Source organism: Schistocerca nitens, chromosome 1 (assembly GCF_023898315.1).
Source record: "Schistocerca nitens isolate TAMUIC-IGC-003100 chromosome 1, iqSchNite1.1, whole genome shotgun sequence".
Classification (NCBI taxonomy): domain Eukaryota; kingdom Metazoa; phylum Arthropoda; class Insecta; order Orthoptera; family Acrididae; genus Schistocerca; species Schistocerca nitens.
In genome coordinates, this window is record NC_064614.1 from 732,270,437 (window position 1) to 732,291,956 (window position 21,520).

The 21,520-nt window shown below is 37.7% G+C and overlaps 1 protein-coding gene across 2 annotated transcripts in view; it reads left to right on the forward strand.

Annotated features, from left to right (window-relative positions):
• The window catches only part of LOC126259936 (serine/threonine-protein kinase 10), a 165,093-nt gene that overhangs the window by 77,592 nt on the left and 65,981 nt on the right, over positions 1-21,520 (forward strand). The gene's annotated exons all lie outside the window — the stretch shown is intronic.

A 21,520-nucleotide genomic window follows, 5' to 3' on the forward strand; every position in this document is an offset into this window, starting at 1 on the left:
TGTAGACATTGAGATAATGAATTTTGCAACCATTCCATATTACATTACTCTGTATTTGTTTATATAACTTTACAGCCAGAGTTTTCAGAAAATAAACATTTAATGTTATTTCCACTTTGTGTAGGATCTCAACTCACATTTGGGTAGTCTTCTGTAGATTCCATTGTATAGGAAGACTTTTAGTGATATAAAACCTTATGTAGTTGATAACTTTGCTGTACTTGTTCCATCCATTTATTGCATACCCATGTCATTCTGTGATTACATACATGGGAATTCCAAACAGATTGGTGTTTTAACCATTTTATGATATAGGTAATTTTCTGGCTTAACCTGTGTTGCTGCCACAAGTTAACAGTGTTAGTAACATAACTAATGAATGACGTTCTCACTTGGTCTGCACATTGCTTAGGGAACTTAAGCACACTAGGTAAAGACAATTTGGGAACAAGCAGCCAACTAATAAACACTACCTTATAATTTGATTTGCACAGAGATGTTGTTCACATTTTAGCAATTGTTCATGAAGTGCACTCTGATGTCAATACTTAACATAAATAATGTAAACACTTGTATGATAAAAATATCTGTGAAAACTGATAGTGATGGTACAGAAAATATACATTAATAAATTCATGTCATGTGGTAGAGCAAGAATTTGTACATGAATTCTGGGGGACCCATGCAATTTCACTTGAAGGATTAATGATCCTGAAACAATTTTGATATGAGTAAGGTATCAGTTCATAAAATTGATGAAGTAGCTTTCCTGTAAGTATGAACATTTAATCCTATTTATACTGCTTCTACAACATCTGTCATGGAACATCTTCCATTTTTCTCACCATATTATACATGACGTGATGTTCAGTTCATCTTTTTGGCTGTTATTCCAGTAAGTATTAGTAAGTAACTGTTAGTCTTAAAAAAATGGAAAATCCGGGATGAATAATGACAATATTATGGAAAACATCTCACCCCCCCCCCCCTCCCTGCCCCCCATGAACCATGGATCATGGATACATTGCTCCTCATTTTTATGATGGGGACGTTGAGTTGCAGACACACACAACAAAAAGACAGCTATACATTTGAGCTTTTCCCAAAACACCTTCTTATAAAGTACACACACACACACACACACACACACACACACACACACACACACCACATTCTCACAAGCATAACTAACACACATGATGACTGTCTTGGGCCACTGAGGCCAGACTGCATATAGCATCCATGCTTGATGTGAAAGCAATCTGTAGGTGGTGGGGAAAGCTTTAGTGCTGCTTGTGTGCGCATGCAAGGACATGCTGGGTGCAGTCAGGTATGTAGGGGGGGAGTGGAAAAGTAGGAAAGAGGAGGAGGGGAAAGAAAATAAGTGGGCTTGTTGGTAGAATAGAAGGCCATGAAGTGCTGGAGTGGGAGCAGGAAGGGGTTAAGTAAGTGAAGGAAAGGGACTAGAAAAGGTTAACGAGTGTTTTGGGAATGTAGGATATATTGCAGAACAGAACAGGTTAAGTTACTGATGAACTTAGTGTCACAATATGTAACGAAATTGCTGCACTGTTGGATACATTTTACTTCTTATGTTAAAAGGAAACTCGGCTGTTGGCAAACTAATTGATTGTAAAAAAATTATTGGAACTTTCACAGGGAAGAGTTGCATTCAGGACATAAAAGTATTGAGAGAGAGAATAATGAAAATAAAATTCTTGTTTAATATGTACTCTGTGTTGTAGGGAAGAGAATTATTATCTTACTAGAATCATTATCACATAGTACTTCCTTAATTCTTCTATTCATTGGAATTGCATAATTGTCATTGATGCTGGTTTTCAACTTTTATTGACACTATGATTTGACCTTTAGAGAACTACCTTGGTTTCTAAAAAGTGTGAATGAATTTGCAATATCGTGTTTTTGTTAGCCCGGTTGTGACTATGACATTAAGGCATATATAGTCTTATTTTTTATGTTGGTATTTGTTTAATTTTTGGTCTTAGTAGCATTACTCTCTGTAACGCATGCTGAGAATTGTCTGTCTGTGTGCCTCTATGATATAGTAAAAAATTTATTACACGGATCATAAGCCACAATGCATGGAGATACCACTTTGTATGTACAGTACAAAATATGTTTGCTTTTCTGAACTTTCCGTCATCTTCATGTTAAGTAATAGTACATAGTGGAAGCAATAAACTCATCATATAGTTGAGGCACTGAGCAGTCAGCAAATACATTCACAGGACTGAAAACATTGCTAAGCTTTCAGCCGATGCCCTGCAGCTTAACAATATTTTCTGTCTTGTTTATTTGCCTGTCAGTCACTTAGTGCCTCAGTTATATAGTGAGCCCTCTCACCATTTGTGTTCCACCCAGAACTTTCCAGTAATGTATTATAGAACAATAAAGAAAAGCATATGTGTGGTTGATGTTATAAAAATAACCAAGTTCTTCCTTGTTATTTGTAAGGCCTCTTGTACCAAATGCTTTTCATTTTTATGTGGTGCATTGCTGTGTATGACAATTATATAGGAAGTACCATTCCTGACCTCCATTGTACCCCATGTGTTCCATATATTTTCTAATAAATTAGAAGCTGTTGCAGAGGAAATCATTAAAGCCAAAGGATTGCAAGTTGAGAGAATTGTAACATTTCTATTTTAGTTTAATATTAGCTGGAATGTTATGTTAAATCCCTGGGTAATGTCACACCAATTCGAGAGTTTTTTATCTGGATTTTTCAAAAGCCCTTTCAGGAGAGGAGGATATTACTTTCATATTTGTCAATGCATGATATTCAAATCCCAGCAGTGGCTGTAAAATGTTAAAAATGCACAGAGGTTGCCCATGAGGACTTTTTGTTCCTTAAAACTGGATGCAATTTTTGATCATCATTCCGACCAGATTAGTCAGTTGGTTGATTTAAATTCTGATCTGCACTTATATACTTTGTCCTTTCAGTTTATCTCAGATTAATCAAAAGGCACTGCAAGTGCAACTTTTGGCACTGGTTGACATGTGTAAAAACTGTACTGTTGAACTGTGAATTACTGTTTCCTGCTTCCCTTTTGGATTATTGGCTGCATTGTTAGATAGTTAGGTCTCTTGGGCTAGAAGATACTTTTAGTTAGAGAGACAGTATTACATTTTTTTTTTTTAATGTATAAGAGTGTTGTGTAAGAGTGATTAAAATGTTCTAGAGAGCCATTGACACTGTAAAGAATATTTATTAATGACAAGATAAATACAATGTTTATCTGTCTTTACACAATGAACACACGGCACGGAACTGATTGACCAATAAGCATGTACGCTCATTGTTGAGAGACCTCTCAACACTCAATACTGTGGGTATAAATGTTCCACATTCCAACATGCTTCCTTACATTTGTATCACAGTTGAATTACATTCAGTATTGTTTGAAATTTTACAAATTTATTCTTGCTCAAAGATTCGGTAAAAATGTGTACTGCATTGTTTTCTGAATCTACATTACAAATTCCATTGATATAACATCGTTCACAGAATGGTAATGTATTTTATTTTATTTTTATTTTTAGGAGAGTTCCCATATATAGCAGTATTGACTTGCCCCTCAGTTGTCTTCATATACTTTAACAGACATTCAGACTTTGCATCAAAATATCCAGAATTAACTTAACCTCAGTGACAGCATCTGTGAATGCCACATAATCATCAAAAGTCCTTAGATTTCCAAAATGTCATTCTCCCAAGCAATAACAAAATGGAAATTTCTGGATGAAGCAATACATAAAGTAAGGGAAAGGCAACCACTCACCTGTAGCAGATTGATGCTTGGAGCACAGATACATGTAACAGAAAACAGTATTCTCTCTCTCTCTCTCTCTCTCTCTCTCTCTCTCTCTCTCTCTGACACACACACACACACACACACACAACCTGTGGTCATGCCAACACTGTTTATTGAAAGCAGTTGCCTAAGCTGATGAAGGTGAGAAGGGGTTAGGGAAAGACGCAACAAGGGGTAGCAGGATAGAGGCAGTTTTTTTACAGATGACTCCATGGCTGCAAAACAAGACAAAAAGAATACAGAGGATACAGCAAAAATAGGTGTAGGAAGAAGAAGATGAGAATAGAACTAAGGGGGAGGGGGGAGGGGAGGATAGATAAGTCAAGATTAAAGAGGTGGGAGGAGTGCCAGCACAGGGGAAGGGGGTTGGAAAGGAAGAGTGTTGGGAGAAGACAGGGCACAGTGTGGATGGAGAAGGAGTGGTGTGGACAGAAAAGAGAAGCAAAAAGCTAAGGTGAGGCAGTGGGATGAGGTCAATGTAGGATATGCTGGAGAGAAACCTCTGCTGATCTTTTCCTCACTGCCTCGCCTTACCTTTTCCCGTCTCTCTTCTGTCCACACCACTCCTCCACCCCCACTCACTCGCACACTTGCTCTCTCCTCTTTCTTCATCTTCACCTTTCTCTCCTTTCCCCCTTTCGTTTTCCCCAATCTCCCTCTTCCTACACATATTTTTGCTGTATTCTCTGTACTCTTTCTGTCTTGTTGTGCGGCTGCGGAGTTATCTGTCCAAAGACCTGCCTCATTCCTTCTACCCCTCCTTACATCCTTCTCTGCATGGCCGTGTGTGTGTGTGTGTGTGTGTGTGTGTGTGTGTGTGTGTGTGTGTACTTTTTCTAGAAAAGGAGCTAGCACTCGAAAGCTGGAGTGAACAATGCAGTTTTCTGTTACATGTTTCTGTGCTCAACCCATCAATCTGCTATAGGTGAGTGGTTGCCTTTCCCTTATTTTATGTATATCTCCAAACCTACCAAACACAATCACCTGCCCAATCTGCATCTGCAAAACAATCTAAGGGATTAATATTTTCAGTCCTTCCACATGTTAACCTCAAACATTTGTTTAGTTCTAATACTTCAGTACTCATTGCATAGTGAGTATCGTAATAATTTTGAAATCGATTCAAATAGTTCAAACTGAAACTTATATCAGAGCTTATAAATAACAGAGCCCCTATCAAGCTCGTGCACTAAATATCATGACCTCCATTGGTGTACTGTATGCTTTGATTGTTAAATCTGATAGTTTATATGTAGAGTTTCAGTATAGCTTTCCTTACTGAGATACGCTACATTGTTTGCATAATTATTGTCAATATTTTTCCGGAAGATAATTCATTACTTCATCTCAGTCCTTCTGACAGACTTGGACAGAAGATTCTTGATTTTGGTTGTATTTTCCCTTTACTTTTATCACAAATTATCAATTCATCAACAAACTTAATTATATAAATCACATAATCATATTAATTTCTTTTAAAGCATATACTTTTTTAAAACTCTTTTTTAACACTCATACAATGGTCGAAGACTTCCTCTCAAGCCATGTAATGCCTTAAATAACTTACAAACCCTGACTGTTTAATCCTCATATTCCAGAGGTTGCCTCATAAATATTCTGAGAAAACTTTACAGTTTAAAAATGCAGTCTGTACATCTATCTATTTCATCTACAATTTAGCCCTTTTGACAGCAATATGGCAATAGTAATTTCAATGATTGCATCATAGCAACAGGTGAATAAATATCATCCACAATTTCTTGTACTTTCTCCGTTGTTCTGGTACCGGTTCAAAAGTTTTTGATCCATACAACTTGAAATGTGTAACATAAGCCTTCTCTGCAAACACTATCTCATAAGGAGATCTGCTCTCAGTAGTATTAGCTAAAAGTTGGACACACATTTAAAATTATTCCATCTGCCTTACTGGTTGATAAACAGCTGAATTTAAATATTCCATTCCCTTGTCACATCTCAATTTTTTTTTATAATTTTGTCAGTTAAATTTTCAATTTCATTAACATATTCTTCAAAACAATCATAAATTTCATTTTTAGATTTGATAGCATAGACTCTAATTAACACCATGATAACCATCAGTAAAAGCGAAAAGTATGTTTCCCTATGCAAATCATGAGTTGTGCATGCCTGATGCAAATCAGTATGAATAATCTCTGTTTCTTTTGCTTTGCTTCTGTTGTTTTCAAAAGACAGTTTGTGCATTTTATTTTGAATGCAAATTTTATACTTCATAAATTCTGATTCCAAATTTGCTGTAAATCCAACTGCAAACTGATGTTTATGTAACACATTTAATCATTACAATTTACAGTCCAACTATGTGATGCCTTTTCTTCTTTACTAACATACTATCTTTACTACTGAGACTATTTACAGTAATCACTTCCATAAAATACAACTTTGCATTTTGTACAGCTTATCTTCTTTCAAACCAATCACAAGTAAGTTGTTGTAATTTTCAAAAGCTATTGAGCTTTTGCCAACAAATAGATTTTTTTAGCATAGATGATTGAATTTCTTTCCATATATTTGTCTTAAAACACATTTTCGTTTCATTTGGAGTCATGTCATCATAAACTGGAAAATAATTAATCATATTTCATATTTTTTTAACTTTCAAAACTTTACCATCTGCAATTTTTACATTTACAGGTCCATTTAAAGTTAAGCATTCAGAAAAATAGTTTTCATTATTAAAAACATGATCGGTGCAATCATTGTCCGATAGCCAATCAGTCTGTACATTGTTACCTGAGTCAACATTATTACGTGCCATCATGAGTTATACCTCTTGTGTACGAAACTGCTAATACCATTTTCGTTCTGTTAATATCCTCGGCACCCTCGGTGATGACTGCTTCTTGAATCGTACTGCTCTCATCAAGTATGTGACCAGTTGATACCATTGCTATGCTGCTAGGTTTTTAGGGTTTCCAACTGCCTGACCATCTCCTCAAAAATGTTCGTTGTGTATCTATGAATCTCTGCTTGTTCCTGACTGATCACAGTCCCTCTTAAAATGACCTGGTTTGCCACATCCGTAATATAAATGCTCCTGGTAGCTCACCTTGATTTTCTTTTCACTGTGAAGTACGCTAAATTTTTTTCACCTCGACTTTCATCCTTATCTTTTAAATCCATCATTTGAATTATACTTTCAATGTATTCGACTTCTGATCCTCTCCTGGTTGAGTCCCCAGTATATCTCTGAGATTCAGGCAAGGATTTGTTGTTTCAAAAATACTGAAGTATGTTTCTGTGTCACTGTAGTCTTTTAACCTGGGTTTATCCAAATTGTTTCTGCCCACAATTTTCAGTGCTGTTGATTCTTTGGAGTATAATAATTCTTTGAACATTTTCACTATCTCAAATGCAGTTTCCTTAAAACTCATAAAATCCAGTTTCTTGTTCGAAATTGCTCTATAGTTTGTTGTGGTCAGATTCTTTTCATCCCAAGTGCCTGCCTTGTCCATGCTCATTTTTGTTCTTGAAGCCACTGTGCAGCATTTCATCATTTTCATTTACATTTCTAATCCCCATATCCATTTCCCATAGTCTTCTCCATCAAACACCAGTATCTTAATGTCAGCCATGTCCAGTTTCACACAGCACTTTTTCGAATAACAATTTTCTTTTTAGTTCACAACCAACCTCTACTTTAAAAATAAAAAATAAATAAAATTCTTTTTACTTAAAAAATGCAAACTGCTACCATATTACGAATATTTATTAATGGCAAGATAAATACAGTGCATAACTATCTTATACAGTGAACACATGGAGCTGACTGATTTTAATGTAGTAGATTTACACTTATTGTTGAGAGCCATCTTGATACTATCAATATAAATGTACCACATTCCAACAGATTCATCACCTTTAATTCACTCCAGGTCACAGGTACAAGTATTTATATCCTTGCCCTCTTAAGTACTGCCAGGCTCCTCCTGTGCTTTGATGCATATTGTAGCTCATGTGAAATTATTGTTAGTTTTTTAATTTGTGGACTAAAATTTCTGGGGAAGACGTAAACTGTTCTTTATTTTTCTGTGTGAATAATTGTTTGCTTTTGTTACTTACACTATGTCAATTATTTTTCATATAATATTTCAAGAGGAAAACTCATAAATAATGTTTGAATTTCAGTCTTTAGAAATCTGAATATGTGAGTTTAACTTATTTATTTATTTATTCATTCATTCATTTTCATTTTTTGTCTCCGAGTGTGAAGGATATTTATACAGTTATTATGTAGGAATTCACACATTTTTGGTATTATCAATAAATGTATATAGATTGGGCCAGCTAGAGAGGGACTTAATTCACAATATCTTGTAGAACCCATTTAATAAAAAGAAGACCTAGTAGCAAAAAAAAAAAAGTGTTTATTCTATTTGAACAGTTAAACTTTTCAGAGAGGTCACATAGATGACGATGTTCTGCCTCACTTGTAATGTTAATGGAGAACATGCTTCCTGCATTTAAGGAACCACCCAATTAATAGTGGATTTCAAGTGACTGGTGAACCTTATAACTTCAGTGGAGTATGCTAGTGCAAAGCCTTGGATTACCACAATAATTTTTTGATCAATCTTCCATGTTGTACATGGTGACTCAGTTTCATTTTACGTAAATTTTGTGGGTATGTTTAAACTAATGTAACACATGGTGTTGTTTACAGAGGGAGTAAAAATTTGAATTGGAAATTGGTTTAAATATAACTCGTGCATTCAGTAGGGCTTAATACTGTGTTTACACACATTGCAGTTTGTTAATCATGAAATGTCTTCTGATTACAAATAAGAGATGTCAATCATGTGTTAATTAGAATTTTCGAGTAGTAATATATAAAATATGAATCAACCAGTAACATAATTGTTGAATGTCGATGTGGATTCAAGTAAACTGTCTCTTGTTCTCCTGGAGTGGTTTATGTCATCTGTCGTGAAGCTGTATTACAACTGTCTCATGAATCAGTACTGAGAATGTTATGCCACCAGTTGTCAAATGTGTGGTATTTGTAGCATGTAGGGCTAACAGGAAGAAACTTTGAACTAAGATTTAAAGAACATAATAATATAGAAAATGGCTCATTGGTGGTGATGAAGCATCTCAAGAGTGAGTAGCATTCATTGAGTGACATCACAGACAGCATGAGAGTATTGCACTTTGAGGATAAAGGGTGGTGGTTGTCAGATTTTGCAGAGGCGGTGAGTTTTTTGCACTTTAAGAAATGAATGCATCAGTGCATTAAATGAGAAGACAGAAGTGTCTGAGGGCCATTTCTGAGCCCACTTTAGTGATGTCCTTGAGAATTAGCCATCAATTTATTCAAGTTAATGGCATTAGGTTTTATGTTTTCTGTTAGACATCCTATATGGCTGCCCACATTACACGTAATATTGGTTTTTAGAATTTACCAGGACTTGACATACAGTGTTTATAGATCTTTGGGGGGCTGTGACATATGCCGTGCAGGAAGGTACTAGCTTCAGTAAGTGAAAGCAGTGAAGCGGTTGCCTTTAGTCAGAGCTTTGCCTTGAGAGTATAACACACCAGCACGAGTTGTTCTAAGGAGAGTTTTTTATTTGATAATGCATGTTTGCTTCCGGATTTTTACTTTTTGCTAATGGCATACAAGCTTTAAGGAAGGTTGTATTACAGGATGAAATAAATATTTTTATATGGTCGTCAGTACATGTAGTATTGGGATTTATTGATTGGTTTTCCTTGTTTTATAGCATTTGAGAAAGGGATAACAAAGTCCTGAAACATATTGTGGTAAAAAAATTGCACGTTTGACAACTGGTAGTATAACGTTCTCAGTGCCAACAATTTAGTTCACTTTTTGAATAGATTTTACCATTCATTTTGCATCAGTTGTCATTGTGTATGTAATAAAAGAAAGGAAAATTGACACTGATAATTAGTGTGGAATATGCCTTTATTTACAGTCCAATACACAAGGTTTCTCTACACAATATAAGTGAACTCACTTGTTTGCATCGCATTCGGGAGGACGACGGTTCAATCCCGCGTCCGGCCAACCTGATTTAGGTTTTCCGTGATTTCCCTAAATCACTCCAGGCAAATGCCGGGATGGTTCCTCTGAAAGGGCACGGCCGACTTCCTTCCCCATCCTTCCCTAATCCGATGAGACCGATGACCACGCTGTCTGGTCTCCTTCCCCAAAACCAACCAACCAACCAACCAACTTGTTTGCACGCAGTCGAAGTTGTCAATTAATGGTGGTATATAATCAGGCAGGCAGTTTGTCACATGACTAACAGTTAGAGAGCTTGTATTCAATGAGATACAAAACAAAATCCAGTTTTGTGAACAAAACTGTTTTGCATTTTCTTGCTGAATTTGTGTCTTACTGAGCAGAGAGATACAAAATGTAGCTCATCTTAATATATACAGTGATATCTTCCATACTCATTGCTTTATGTACAGTGACAGGAAGAAGCAACACTGTAAAATAATTAATGTAGAGTGATAAAATTTCAGGAATACATTTGTCTAGGTAACATATTTCAGTGATTTAACGTTGCAAGATCACAAGTTAATGTAAGTGTGAGATAAGACATTGCAAATGTGAAATGCTGGTACATTAATAACCAGTGTAACTGCCAGAATGTTGAATGCAAGCATACAGATGCTGGATGCCAGTTTGTGTAATGGAGTGCTGTGCCTGTTTCACTTGGTCGATCAGTATAGGGGCAATGAATGCTGTTTGTGTATGACACTGGAGTTGTTGTCCAGTAATGTCCCATATGTGACCAGTTGGAGACAGATCTGGCGACTGAACAGGCTAAGACAACAAGTAGACACTCTGTAGAGCATGGTGATTTACAACAGCAGTATGTGGGCGAGCATTACCTTGTTGGAAAACATCCCCTGGAAATCTCCTCATGAATGTCAGCACAACCCGTCAAATCACCAGACTGACGTACAAATTTGCAGTCACGGTGAGTGGGATTACCACAAGAGTACTCCTGCCGTCCTACAAAATTTGCACCCCAGACCACAACTCCAGGTGTAGGTCCAGTGTGTCTAGTACACAGACAGGTTGGTTTCAGGCCCGCATCTGGCCTCCTAAACAACACACAGCCATCACTGGCACCAAGACAGAACCAGCTTTTATCATAAAACACAACAGACCTCCACCTTGCCCTCCAATGAGCTCTCGCTTGACACCACTGAAATCGCAAATGGCAGTGGTTTGGAGTAAGTGGAGTGCATGCTACAGGGCATCTGGCCCTGAGCTATCCTTGAAGTAACTGATTTGTAACAGTTTGTTGTGTCATTGTGGTGCTAACTGGTGCTCAAAATGCTGCTGCAAATTTAGTACAATGCGCCAGAGCCATATGCCGAACATGGTGGTTTTCTCTCTCGGTAGTGCCAAGTGGTCGTCCAGAGCCTAGTCTTCCTATGATTGTACATTCTAGTGACCACCGCCACCAACAGTCATGTTACTGTGGCTACTTTCCTGCCAGGCTTTTCTGCAGTATCGCGGAAGAAACATCTAGCTTCTTGTAGTCCTATTACATGACCTTGTTCAAACTCAGTGAGGTGTTGATAAAGGAATTCTTGTCTAACATAACTGACCAATTCCAGTCTCAAAAGCTACTAATGATCATGACTGCTACAGCATGTATTTGTAGCAAACCTGACCTGCATCCTCATAGTGGCACTACTAATGCCTCTCTTATGCAACTGGCTTGAAATTTGAATAGATACATCTGTCAGATCCCAAATTTCATTTAAGTTGCCCAACTCCTCCTTGGTGTTGTGATTTTTTTTCCGTCAATGTAGATATAGCTCATTAATTATTTGTTAGTTGAAACCCGAGCTATTGTAGCCAGTTACAATTTGTTTTTGTTCCCACTGTACAATTTGAAAAGTTAAACCTCAGTCATTGGGTGTATTTATGTCATTTAATAAGGCACATATGTATTTTATATGCAACTGCTGGGTAACCTGTGGCATTGTCTGTTAGCAGGGAAAGAAGGCGTCTGTATTTTAGTACAAGGCTCAATGTAATTTTTGAGCTTTTTTGTTTCAAACATTGTTCCATTTCTGTCCCCTGCTACCAGACAGTGGTGCATGTTACCCAAAAATCATACACAAAAAATACATACATGCCTTATTAACCCTTTAAGGCCTCCGTTTTTATTCTTTGACTTCGACAATTCATTTCTTGTTACGTTGCCTGCCATAGTAGGTTATAAATTGATTTAGTAGAAAGAAAACCAGAGAAATACGGTTTTTGGGCCTTTATTTCATTTTTTCAAAAAGGGCTTGAGAGTCCCGTCAAGTTATAATGTTATAGTCATTGACAATGGTACTTCACAAGAAGTGGTATAGATAAATAAAAAAAATGCCCTAATTCACACAAAATAACATTGGGAACACTTTCAGTGAAGTCTTGATTCTGATGGGTAAATCTAAAGACATGCCCTACAGGGCAAAGTCTATATTGATGATTCAGTAGTCTTGGCCCATAGAAGAAAGTTATATTCAGGGATGTGACAGGAATGATCTATTGAAGCAAAAAGTCTTGTAAACATGTGCTAGAGCTGTGAGCACTACTTCACCTTCAGTACTGTGAAACAAATCTCTTGCTTTCCTTTTTTAGAGAGGAAAAGATATGGATCATAATAAGAAAGTCTAGTAAACATGGGCTGTAAAGCACATATGTTAAGAGCTATGAGTACTTATGCAGTGGAAGAGGTGTGTTTCATGGAAGTGAAAATGAACATGTGCTCATAGCTCTTAAAGTGTGCACTTCAGACTCTTGTGTTTACTGGACTTCCTTTTCTAGTTTTGATCCACTCTACCACCTCTCAAAATATAGAAAGCAAGGAGTTTGCTGTAGAAGAGATAAAACAGTGCTCACAGTTCTTGAAGTTATGCATTTTAGAGCCCATGTTTTCTAGAATTTTTTCCTTCAATTAATTTTTACTGCCACCCCCATAAACCATAGACCCCTTGCCATTGGTGGGGAGGCTTGCGTGCCTCAACGATACAGATAGCTGTACCGTAGGTGCAACCACAATGGAGGGGTATCTGTTGAGAGGCCAGACAAACGTGTGGTTCCTGAAGAGGGGCAGCAGCCTTTTCAGTAGTTGCAGGGGCAACAGTCTGGATGATTGACTGATCTGGCCCTGTAACACTAACCAAAACGGCCTTGCTGTTGTGGTACTGCGAATGGCTGAAAGCAAGGGGAAACTACGGCCGTAATTTTTCCCAGGGCATGCAGCTTTACTCTATGATTAAATGATGATGGCGTCCTCTTGGGTATAATAATCCGGAGCTAAAATAGTCCCCCCATTCGGATCTCCGGGTGGGGACTACTCAAGAGGATGTCGTTATCAGGAGAAAGAAAAGTGGCGTTCTATGGGTCGGAGCGTGGAATGTCAGATACCTTACTCGGGCAGGTAGGTTAGAAAATTTAAAAAGGGAAATGGATATATTGAAGTTAGATATAGTGGGAATTAGTGAAGTTCGGTGGCAGGAGGAACAAGACTTCTGGTCAGGTGAATACAGGGTTATAAATACAAAATCAAATAGGGGTAATGCAGGAGTAGGTTTAACAATGAATAAAAAATAGGAGTGCGGGTAAGCTACTACAAACAGCTAAGTGAACGCATTATTGTGGCCAAGATAGACATGAAGCCCACACCTACTACAGTAGTACAAGTTTATATGCCAACTAGCTCTGCAGATGATGAAGAAATTGATGAAATGTATGATGAGATAAAAGAAAGATGAGATAAAAGAAAGAGAAGGAAATGTAGTAGGCGAATATGGATTATGGCTAAGAAATGAAAGAGGAAGCCGCCTGGTAAAATTTTGCACAGAGCATAGCGAACACTTAGTTGAAGAATCATGAAAGAAGGTTGTATACATGGAAGAACCCTGTAGATACTAGAAGGTTTCAGATAGATTATATAATGGTAAGACAGAGATTTAGGAACCAGGTTTTAAATTGTAAGGCATTTCCAGGGGCAGATGTGGACTCTGACCACAATCTATTGGTTATGAACTGTAGATTAAAACTGAAGAAACTGCAAAAAGGTGGGAATTTAAGGAGATGGGACGTGGATAAATTGAAAGAACCAGAGGTTGTACAGAGTTTCAGGGAGAGCATAAGGGGACAATTGACAGGAACGGGGGAAAGAAATACAGTAGAAGAAGAATGGGTAGCTTTGAGGAATGAAATAGTGAAGGCAGCAGACGAGGGCTAGTAGAAATCCTTGGGTAACAGAAGAGATATTGAATTTAATTGATGAAAGGAGAAAATACAGAAATGCAGTAAGTGAAGCAGGCAAAAAGGAATACAAACGTCTCAAAAATGAGATCGACAGGAAATGCAAAATGACTAAGCAGGGATGGCTAGAGGACAAATGTAAGGATGTAGAGGCTTATCTCACGAGGGGTAAGACAGATACTACTCCCTACAGGAAAATTAAAGACACCTTTGGAGAAAAGAGAACCACTTGCATGAATATCAAGAGCTCAGATGGAAACCCAGTTCTAAACAAAGAAGGGAAAGCAGAAAGGTGGAAGGAGTATATAGAGGTTCTATACAGGGGTGATGTTCTTGAGGACAATATTATGGAAATGGAAGAAGAGGTAGATGACGATGAAATGGGAGATGTGATACTGCGTGAAGAGTTTGACAGAGCACTGAAAGACCTAAGTCGAAACAAGGCCCCTGGAGTAGACAACATTCCATTAGAACTACTGACAGCCTTGGGAGAGCCAGTCCTGACAAAACTCTACCATCTCGTGAGCAAGATGTATGAGACAGGCGAAATTCCCTCAGGCGTCAAGAAGAATATAATAATTCCAATCCCAAAGAAATCAGGTGTTGACAGATGTGAAAATTACCAAACTATCAGTTTAATAAGTCACAGCTGCAAAACACTAACACGAATTCTTTACAGGCAAATGGAAAAACTGGTAGAAGCCGACCTCAGGGAAGATCTGTTTGGATTCCGTAGAAATGTTGGAACACGTGAGTCAATACTGACCCTACGACTTATCTTAGAAGAAAGATTAAGGAAAGGCAAACTTACGTTTCTAGCATTTGTAGACTTAGAGAAAGCTTTTGACAATGTTGACTGGAATACTCTCTTTCAAATTTTGAAGGTGGCAGGGGTAAAATACAGGGAGTGAAAAGCTATTTACAATTTGTACAGAAACCAGATGGCAGTTATAAGAGTCGAGGGGCATGAAAGGGAAGCAGGGGTTGGGAAGGGAGTGAGGCAGGGTTGTAGCCTCTCCCCGATTCTATTCAATCTGTATATTGAGCAAGCAGTAAAGGAAACAAAGGAACAGTTCGGAGTAGGTATTAAAATCCATGGAGAAGAAATAAAAACTTTAAGGGTCGCCGATGACATTGTAATTCTGTCAGAGACAGCAAAGGACTTGGAAGAGCAGTTGAACGGAATGGGCAGTGTCTTGAAAGGAGGGTATAAGATGAACATCAACAAAAGCAAAACGAAGATAAGGGAATGTAGTCGAATTAAGTCGGGTGATGCTGAGGGCATTAGATTAGGAAATGAGACACTTAAAGTAGTAAAGGAGTTTTGCTATTTAGGGAGCAAAATAACTGATGATAGTCGAAGTAGAGAGGATATAAAATGTAGACTGGCAATGGCAAGGAAAGCGTTTCTGAAGAAGAGAAATTTGTTAACATCGAGTATTGATTTAAGTGTCAGGAAGTCATTTCTGAAAGTATTTTTATGGAGTGTAGCCATGTATGGAAGTGAAACATGGACGATAAATAGTTTAGACAAGAAGAGAATAGAAGCTTTCGAAATGTGGTGCTACAGAAGAATGCTGAAGATTAGATGGGTAGATCACATATCTAATGAGGAGGTATTGAATAGAATTGGGGAGAAGAGGAGCTTGTGGCACAACTTGACTAGAAGAAGGGATCGGTTGGTAGGACATGTTCTGAGACCTCGAGGGATCACCAATTTTGTATTGGAGGGCAGCGTGGAGGATAAAAATCGTAGAGGGAGACCAAGAGATGAATACACTAAGTAGATTCAGAAGGATGTAGGCTGCAGTAGGTACTGGGAGATGAAGAAGCTTGCACAGGATAGAGTAGCATGGAGAGCTGCATCAAACCAGTCTCAACAACAACAACAACAACAACAACAATTTTTACTGTCATATCCCTGAATACGTCTGTGTCCCATGGGCCAAGACTATTGAACTCCAATGCAGAGTGATTAAAATTCTTCTGGATATTATGCCGCGTCATTGCTAAAAAACTAACAACATTAATAAACTAAAACCGATATTTCCACCAAATTGAAGTGTCCTTCCTCAGGTCACGACTGGTTTTGCATGGGGATAGGTGCTTCTATTTATTACACACTATCAGTGTCTGACATCACTGTTGTAAAACTTTTAATTGGCCCTCTAATATGATTGACTAGTCATGACGTAGGGGAAGATGGAAAGAAAGAGGCTATTCATGGATGCCCATGCCATCAACAATTGGTAGCTGTCCACCAATCAGCATTCAACTTCTGGTCGGAAAGTTTTCTTCCTGGTGTGCGCGGAAGTGGACTGACAGTTGCTCTACAAGTGTTTGAGCAGGTATGTCCGCGACCCGTGACGTAAAAGGCGTCAGTGAACGGCTAGGCAACGTCCTCTGCCGACGAGGTTTCAAACTGATTTTTCAAAGCACTCACAGGATCCACGAAATGGTATGTTCCACCAAGGATGTAGTCAACAATCTTAACACTGCAGGTGTTTACAAACTGCAGTTTTTGTGTGTGTGTGTGTGTGTGTGTGTGTGTGTGTGTGTGTGTGTAGCTGCCTGCATAGGAGAAACAGGGAGACCTGTCAGCTTAGGAGTAGCAGAACACGAACACTATGTACGATTACAACAACATAATAAATTGGCAATAGTGGAACACCACCGTGACTGTGGACAACCTATCAGGTTCCAAGAAGTCCGAGTACTGGCTAAAGAATTGTGGATGCGAAAACACAAAATACGGGAGGCGATCGAAATTATTATGCAGCCTGAAAACATCAACAGAGAAGATGGCTACAAACTCCCGGCGTCCTGGCTGCCGGCCATCCCAGTCCAATCGGCCGCGAGTGGTTGCGGGGCAGAAGCTACACGGGACGCGGACACTTGTAGAGCAACTGTCAGTCCACTTCCGTGCACACCAGGAGGAAAGCTTGCTGACCAGAAGCCGAACGCTGATTGGCGGACAGCTACCAATCGTTGACGACATGGACATCCATGAATAGCCTCTTTCTAGTCACTATGACACTGGCCGCGGAAGCGTACATTCTTACTCCAATGCAGACTTTGTTCCATGGGACATGACTTGTAAACCACACTGTATATAGTAAAAATCAGACTTTCCACATGTCCCATGACTAGCAATAAAATGTAGCCATGATCGTAAAGATTTTGAGTTGAAATTTCCTTTGAAAGTGAAAATCCCTTCTTTCATTCTGAGAAGAGTTGGGAGATATTTCTTGTTGTCTCTGGTTACTTCAAATATAATTTCATCATCTTCTGGAGAAAAGTCGTATTCTGTTGATGGTGTTATTTCTTCTTTGTTTGGTGTATAAATTGTTGAGTTGGAATTCTTCAAGAACATATTTTATTGCAAAATCACTTCTTACATCATTTGTTGTGTCAGTGTCAGATGGAAAATCCTCCAGAGAAACTCCAGTATCTCCATATCTTTCAACATTCTTGCCATGTCCTGTCATGCAAAAACATGAAGCTACAGTCCTGAGGGGATTTAAAAGTACAGATTTTTTTATACAAGGATTTTCTAAAAATCTTAAATACCTTTTGCTTCTAACATAAGTCGACTTACCAAGAAATAGAGAAAAAAAATTTGAAGACAAGATTATCACAGTAATCACTCAGAATTTGGCACAGGATGACCCACATCTTACTGCATGAAACTAAATAGTGTGAGCACTGTGTGCAGTGAGATAAAAAAACTGCCCTGTATACACGACTAATACTCTGTGGAAGTTCAGCAGTATGTTAACAACATTCCAAACAAAGAATAAATAGGGCACTGCAGTCCATGTCTCATGTCCTAATGATCTGACATTGTGCCATTACAGTTTACATATTGTCTTTCAAATTGTTGTGATAAAATTCACGGCCGGCCGAAGTGGCCGTGCGGTTAAAGGCGCTGCAGTCTGGAACCGCAAGACCGCTACGGTCGCAGGTTCGAATCCTGCCTCGGGCATGGATGTTTGTGATGTCCTTAGGTTAGTTAGGTTTAAGTAGTTCTAAGTTCTAGGGGACTAATGACCTTAGCAGTTGAGTCCCATAGTGCTCAGAGCCATTTTTGATAAAATTCACAGAATGTTTCTTTGTATCAAAAGTGCGTCTTGTACCATTTCACCACATACGCAGATCACCACATACATGGGTACTGTGGATACTGCCTGTGCAGTAAGTTATCTACGCTGTTATACAGACCATTTAATTAAAAAAAAAATCATTTCCATCCTATTGACAGATTTTTCATATCAGTTAAGAACAAAAAAGTGATATGTTGTGCTTACACAGAACAAATTAAAAACAACATTGTACATTATTAACAATAAAATGAAAACATGACAAGCCACAATATAGTAGAGGCCATTAAACACAGAATCAAATTTCCTCATGACATAGTTGTTCTCTAAATAAATGAAGATACAATCCAAAAGATGTTCATTGTAAATATTTGTGCCGTGTTAGGGCCAGTTTGCTGTGCACCTTCTGTGGAAGCAATGAGATTTGTGTAAATCATAACTGTTATGAAGGGACGTAATTGAGAGTGGTGTACAGTCATTATCTGTGGAATTCTTCATAGAGTGAGGCATGTGCAAAAGAGTTTGTTCCTGTAATTATAAAAGAAGTTTAATCATGCAGTAGGAGATAATTATTGCTCATAAAGACTACAGCAACCAGAAATTGTTTTGGAGAGCTTTGTGACAATGCAAGCTGAGATATTTTTCTTCTCCTCTTGATTTTCCATCTGCCTACTTAAATTTGTTTTTCCATTTTAGAACTAATTACCATTAACATACATGAGTATAATCTGTATTTTTATAAAAGGAAGGTTGGCCCTGATTTTTAAAGAATATAACACCAGATCTAATTTTGTGCTTAGTTTCATGTATGTAATTGATTTTCTAATGTATTTTGACTATTACTAGTTAGTATCTTTCATTATAGGGTGAAATCAGGAATTTTTTCATAACTTAAATTCTATTGTTGATTTATAAACAAATATAAATTCTGTACTAATTATAAACATTTGGTAAATGAAACACGAGCATTCTTTAAGTATTTATTTGGCCCTATTTGAAAACATGTTAGCAAAGTCAGCCCTTAATTAATTCCAAGGTAATTAACAGGTTTATCAAAAGTATTGTTTGCGTATCTATATATGTTAATTTAATGATTGTGTAAGTTCAGTACCTGTTATTGGGAGGATATATAAGGGCCCAATTTTTGGTCACGAGACAGTCAGTCCACTGCTGAGTTTCAGATGAGGAACCTGTGTTGGTTAGAACAACAACATTGCCTCAACTTAACAGTGAAATAAATGTTACACAATTAGGCCGTGTGTTAAAGCAATGACTGTCTGTACAAACGTTCTCAAAAGTGTGTTGTAGCAGGTGACGACTATTTTAAAGGGCAATAAAGAACATTTGTTTGTATCTTTCATTTTGTTTGTTGTCTGGTAGCATTCAGTGAACTTTTTACACACACCACATAGGTGATTCTGCATGCATCCCAAAGGACTGGTCAATTTCGCCATCTTCATGATGTTTGGAGCCAGTTTGCCTCTGAAACCCACTGATTTGATTGTTTCTTAGTCTGTGCAGTGTAGTAGTGTAGCAGTGTAGCCATGTTTCATCCATAGTTATGTACTGACACTGAAACCTAGCAGTGCCAAAACAGCATTAGAATTGGCCACACAGTTGAGTTTATTCTCCACTAGTAGCAAACAGAGCACCCATATTGCTGAGATTTTTTTTGTACTCCCTGTTTCTCTTGCAAAATTGAAAACTGTATCTTGCACTATGACTTTGTCCTCAACTATTTTGCTCACTTTGATTCATCGATCACTTAAGACCATATCTCGGATTTTTTTAATTACTTGGGGATGCTCACTTTCACTGGTCATCCTGAACACTGTTCATCTTTTGTGTATGTACAGCCACATTTAATCTCATTAAACCAATTGTAAAAAGTTGCAGACACAGATGTAGATGTGCCCTGAACTTGATTCAAATCAGCTTTGGTCTCTCTTCAATGTTTTCTCTTTAAATAGATAATGTTCTTCTTTTTTTAAGCACAGGTGTTTAATCATACTTGAAACTTGCATTTTTCCATGTTGCAAAATAAACATGAGCTTCTTGCTTCAATCAACTGGGGCAATGAAACCATGTGATGGATACTGTGGCAACTTTACCTGCCCTCTAGCAACAGATGACACTTACTGCCGGCAAAACATTTGCTACTATGACTGCCATCTCTTGGATTTTGTAAAAATTTATTGACCGACCTCATAAATTATTTTCTGTCGCAGTTTCAAATACATTACAGTGACAGAATACATCCATTTTCAAGTCATGGCACCTGAAAGTACAAATATGTTCCCTATTAAAACTTCATACAGGTAAAAAGTTACATAGAAAATGTTTATCATGTAATACGCATGAATAGACTTCATTGTATACTGAAATTATTATGAAAGTAGTACATAAAATTTTAACAATCATGAATACATTGTGTGACACAATTTAACATTTCCTTGTAAATAGGTAGGATGTCTGAACAAGGATGTGGGTCATATGTATGTAGGCACCCTTGTGGAAGTGTTGCTGTGCTTAGAGATTTGTGCCTCAGCCTTTAGTAATGCTTCTTTACAAGTTATTGCACCATGCTTCTCATCATACTTTTAAATTGCTGTTAGTTGTTTGGACCACAATGTTACCTACTGGTTTAATCTCAAACAGGACAGGGCATAAATGCACACATTGATTCATTACACTGTAGCAGTTGATTCAGAAATACAGGCATTATTTGAATCCCCAAGCCCATTCTCACTAGAAGTAAGTAGTTTTTGGTAAGTGGTGCAGTTTGAAGTGTGGTCCACCAAACTGTGAATTTTTTCCACTCTTAAAACATTTTTTCAAACATGATCAATTGTAATATGTGATGTGTTCTGTACACGGATAATCTTGCGGTGTTAAGCCCTAGATTTAGAAATTGTGGTCTCAACATACTGTGGGCATGTGAAACACATTGTTGGTCATATGCAACTAAAATAAGGCTGCGAGTTCATGATCTTTCAGTGCTGTAGTTGATTAAGAAAAAATTGTCTGCTGCTTTGGTTTCCTTCTTTATAGGTGCATCTTAATTATGCTTGTCACTGGCCTCACTTCAAGAATAATGGATTCTAGTGTTCGAGAACAAGTTTGGCCAGTATTGGCTTGCTATGCCGTGTGTTGACACTGATTACAAATAAAAAAAAGTAGTAAACTGTATTAATTTTGTAAATGTTGTATTAATTTTAAGATGTCTTGATTAGGTATTATGGATAGACAAGCTTATTATTTCTTAATTGATAGGTATTTGG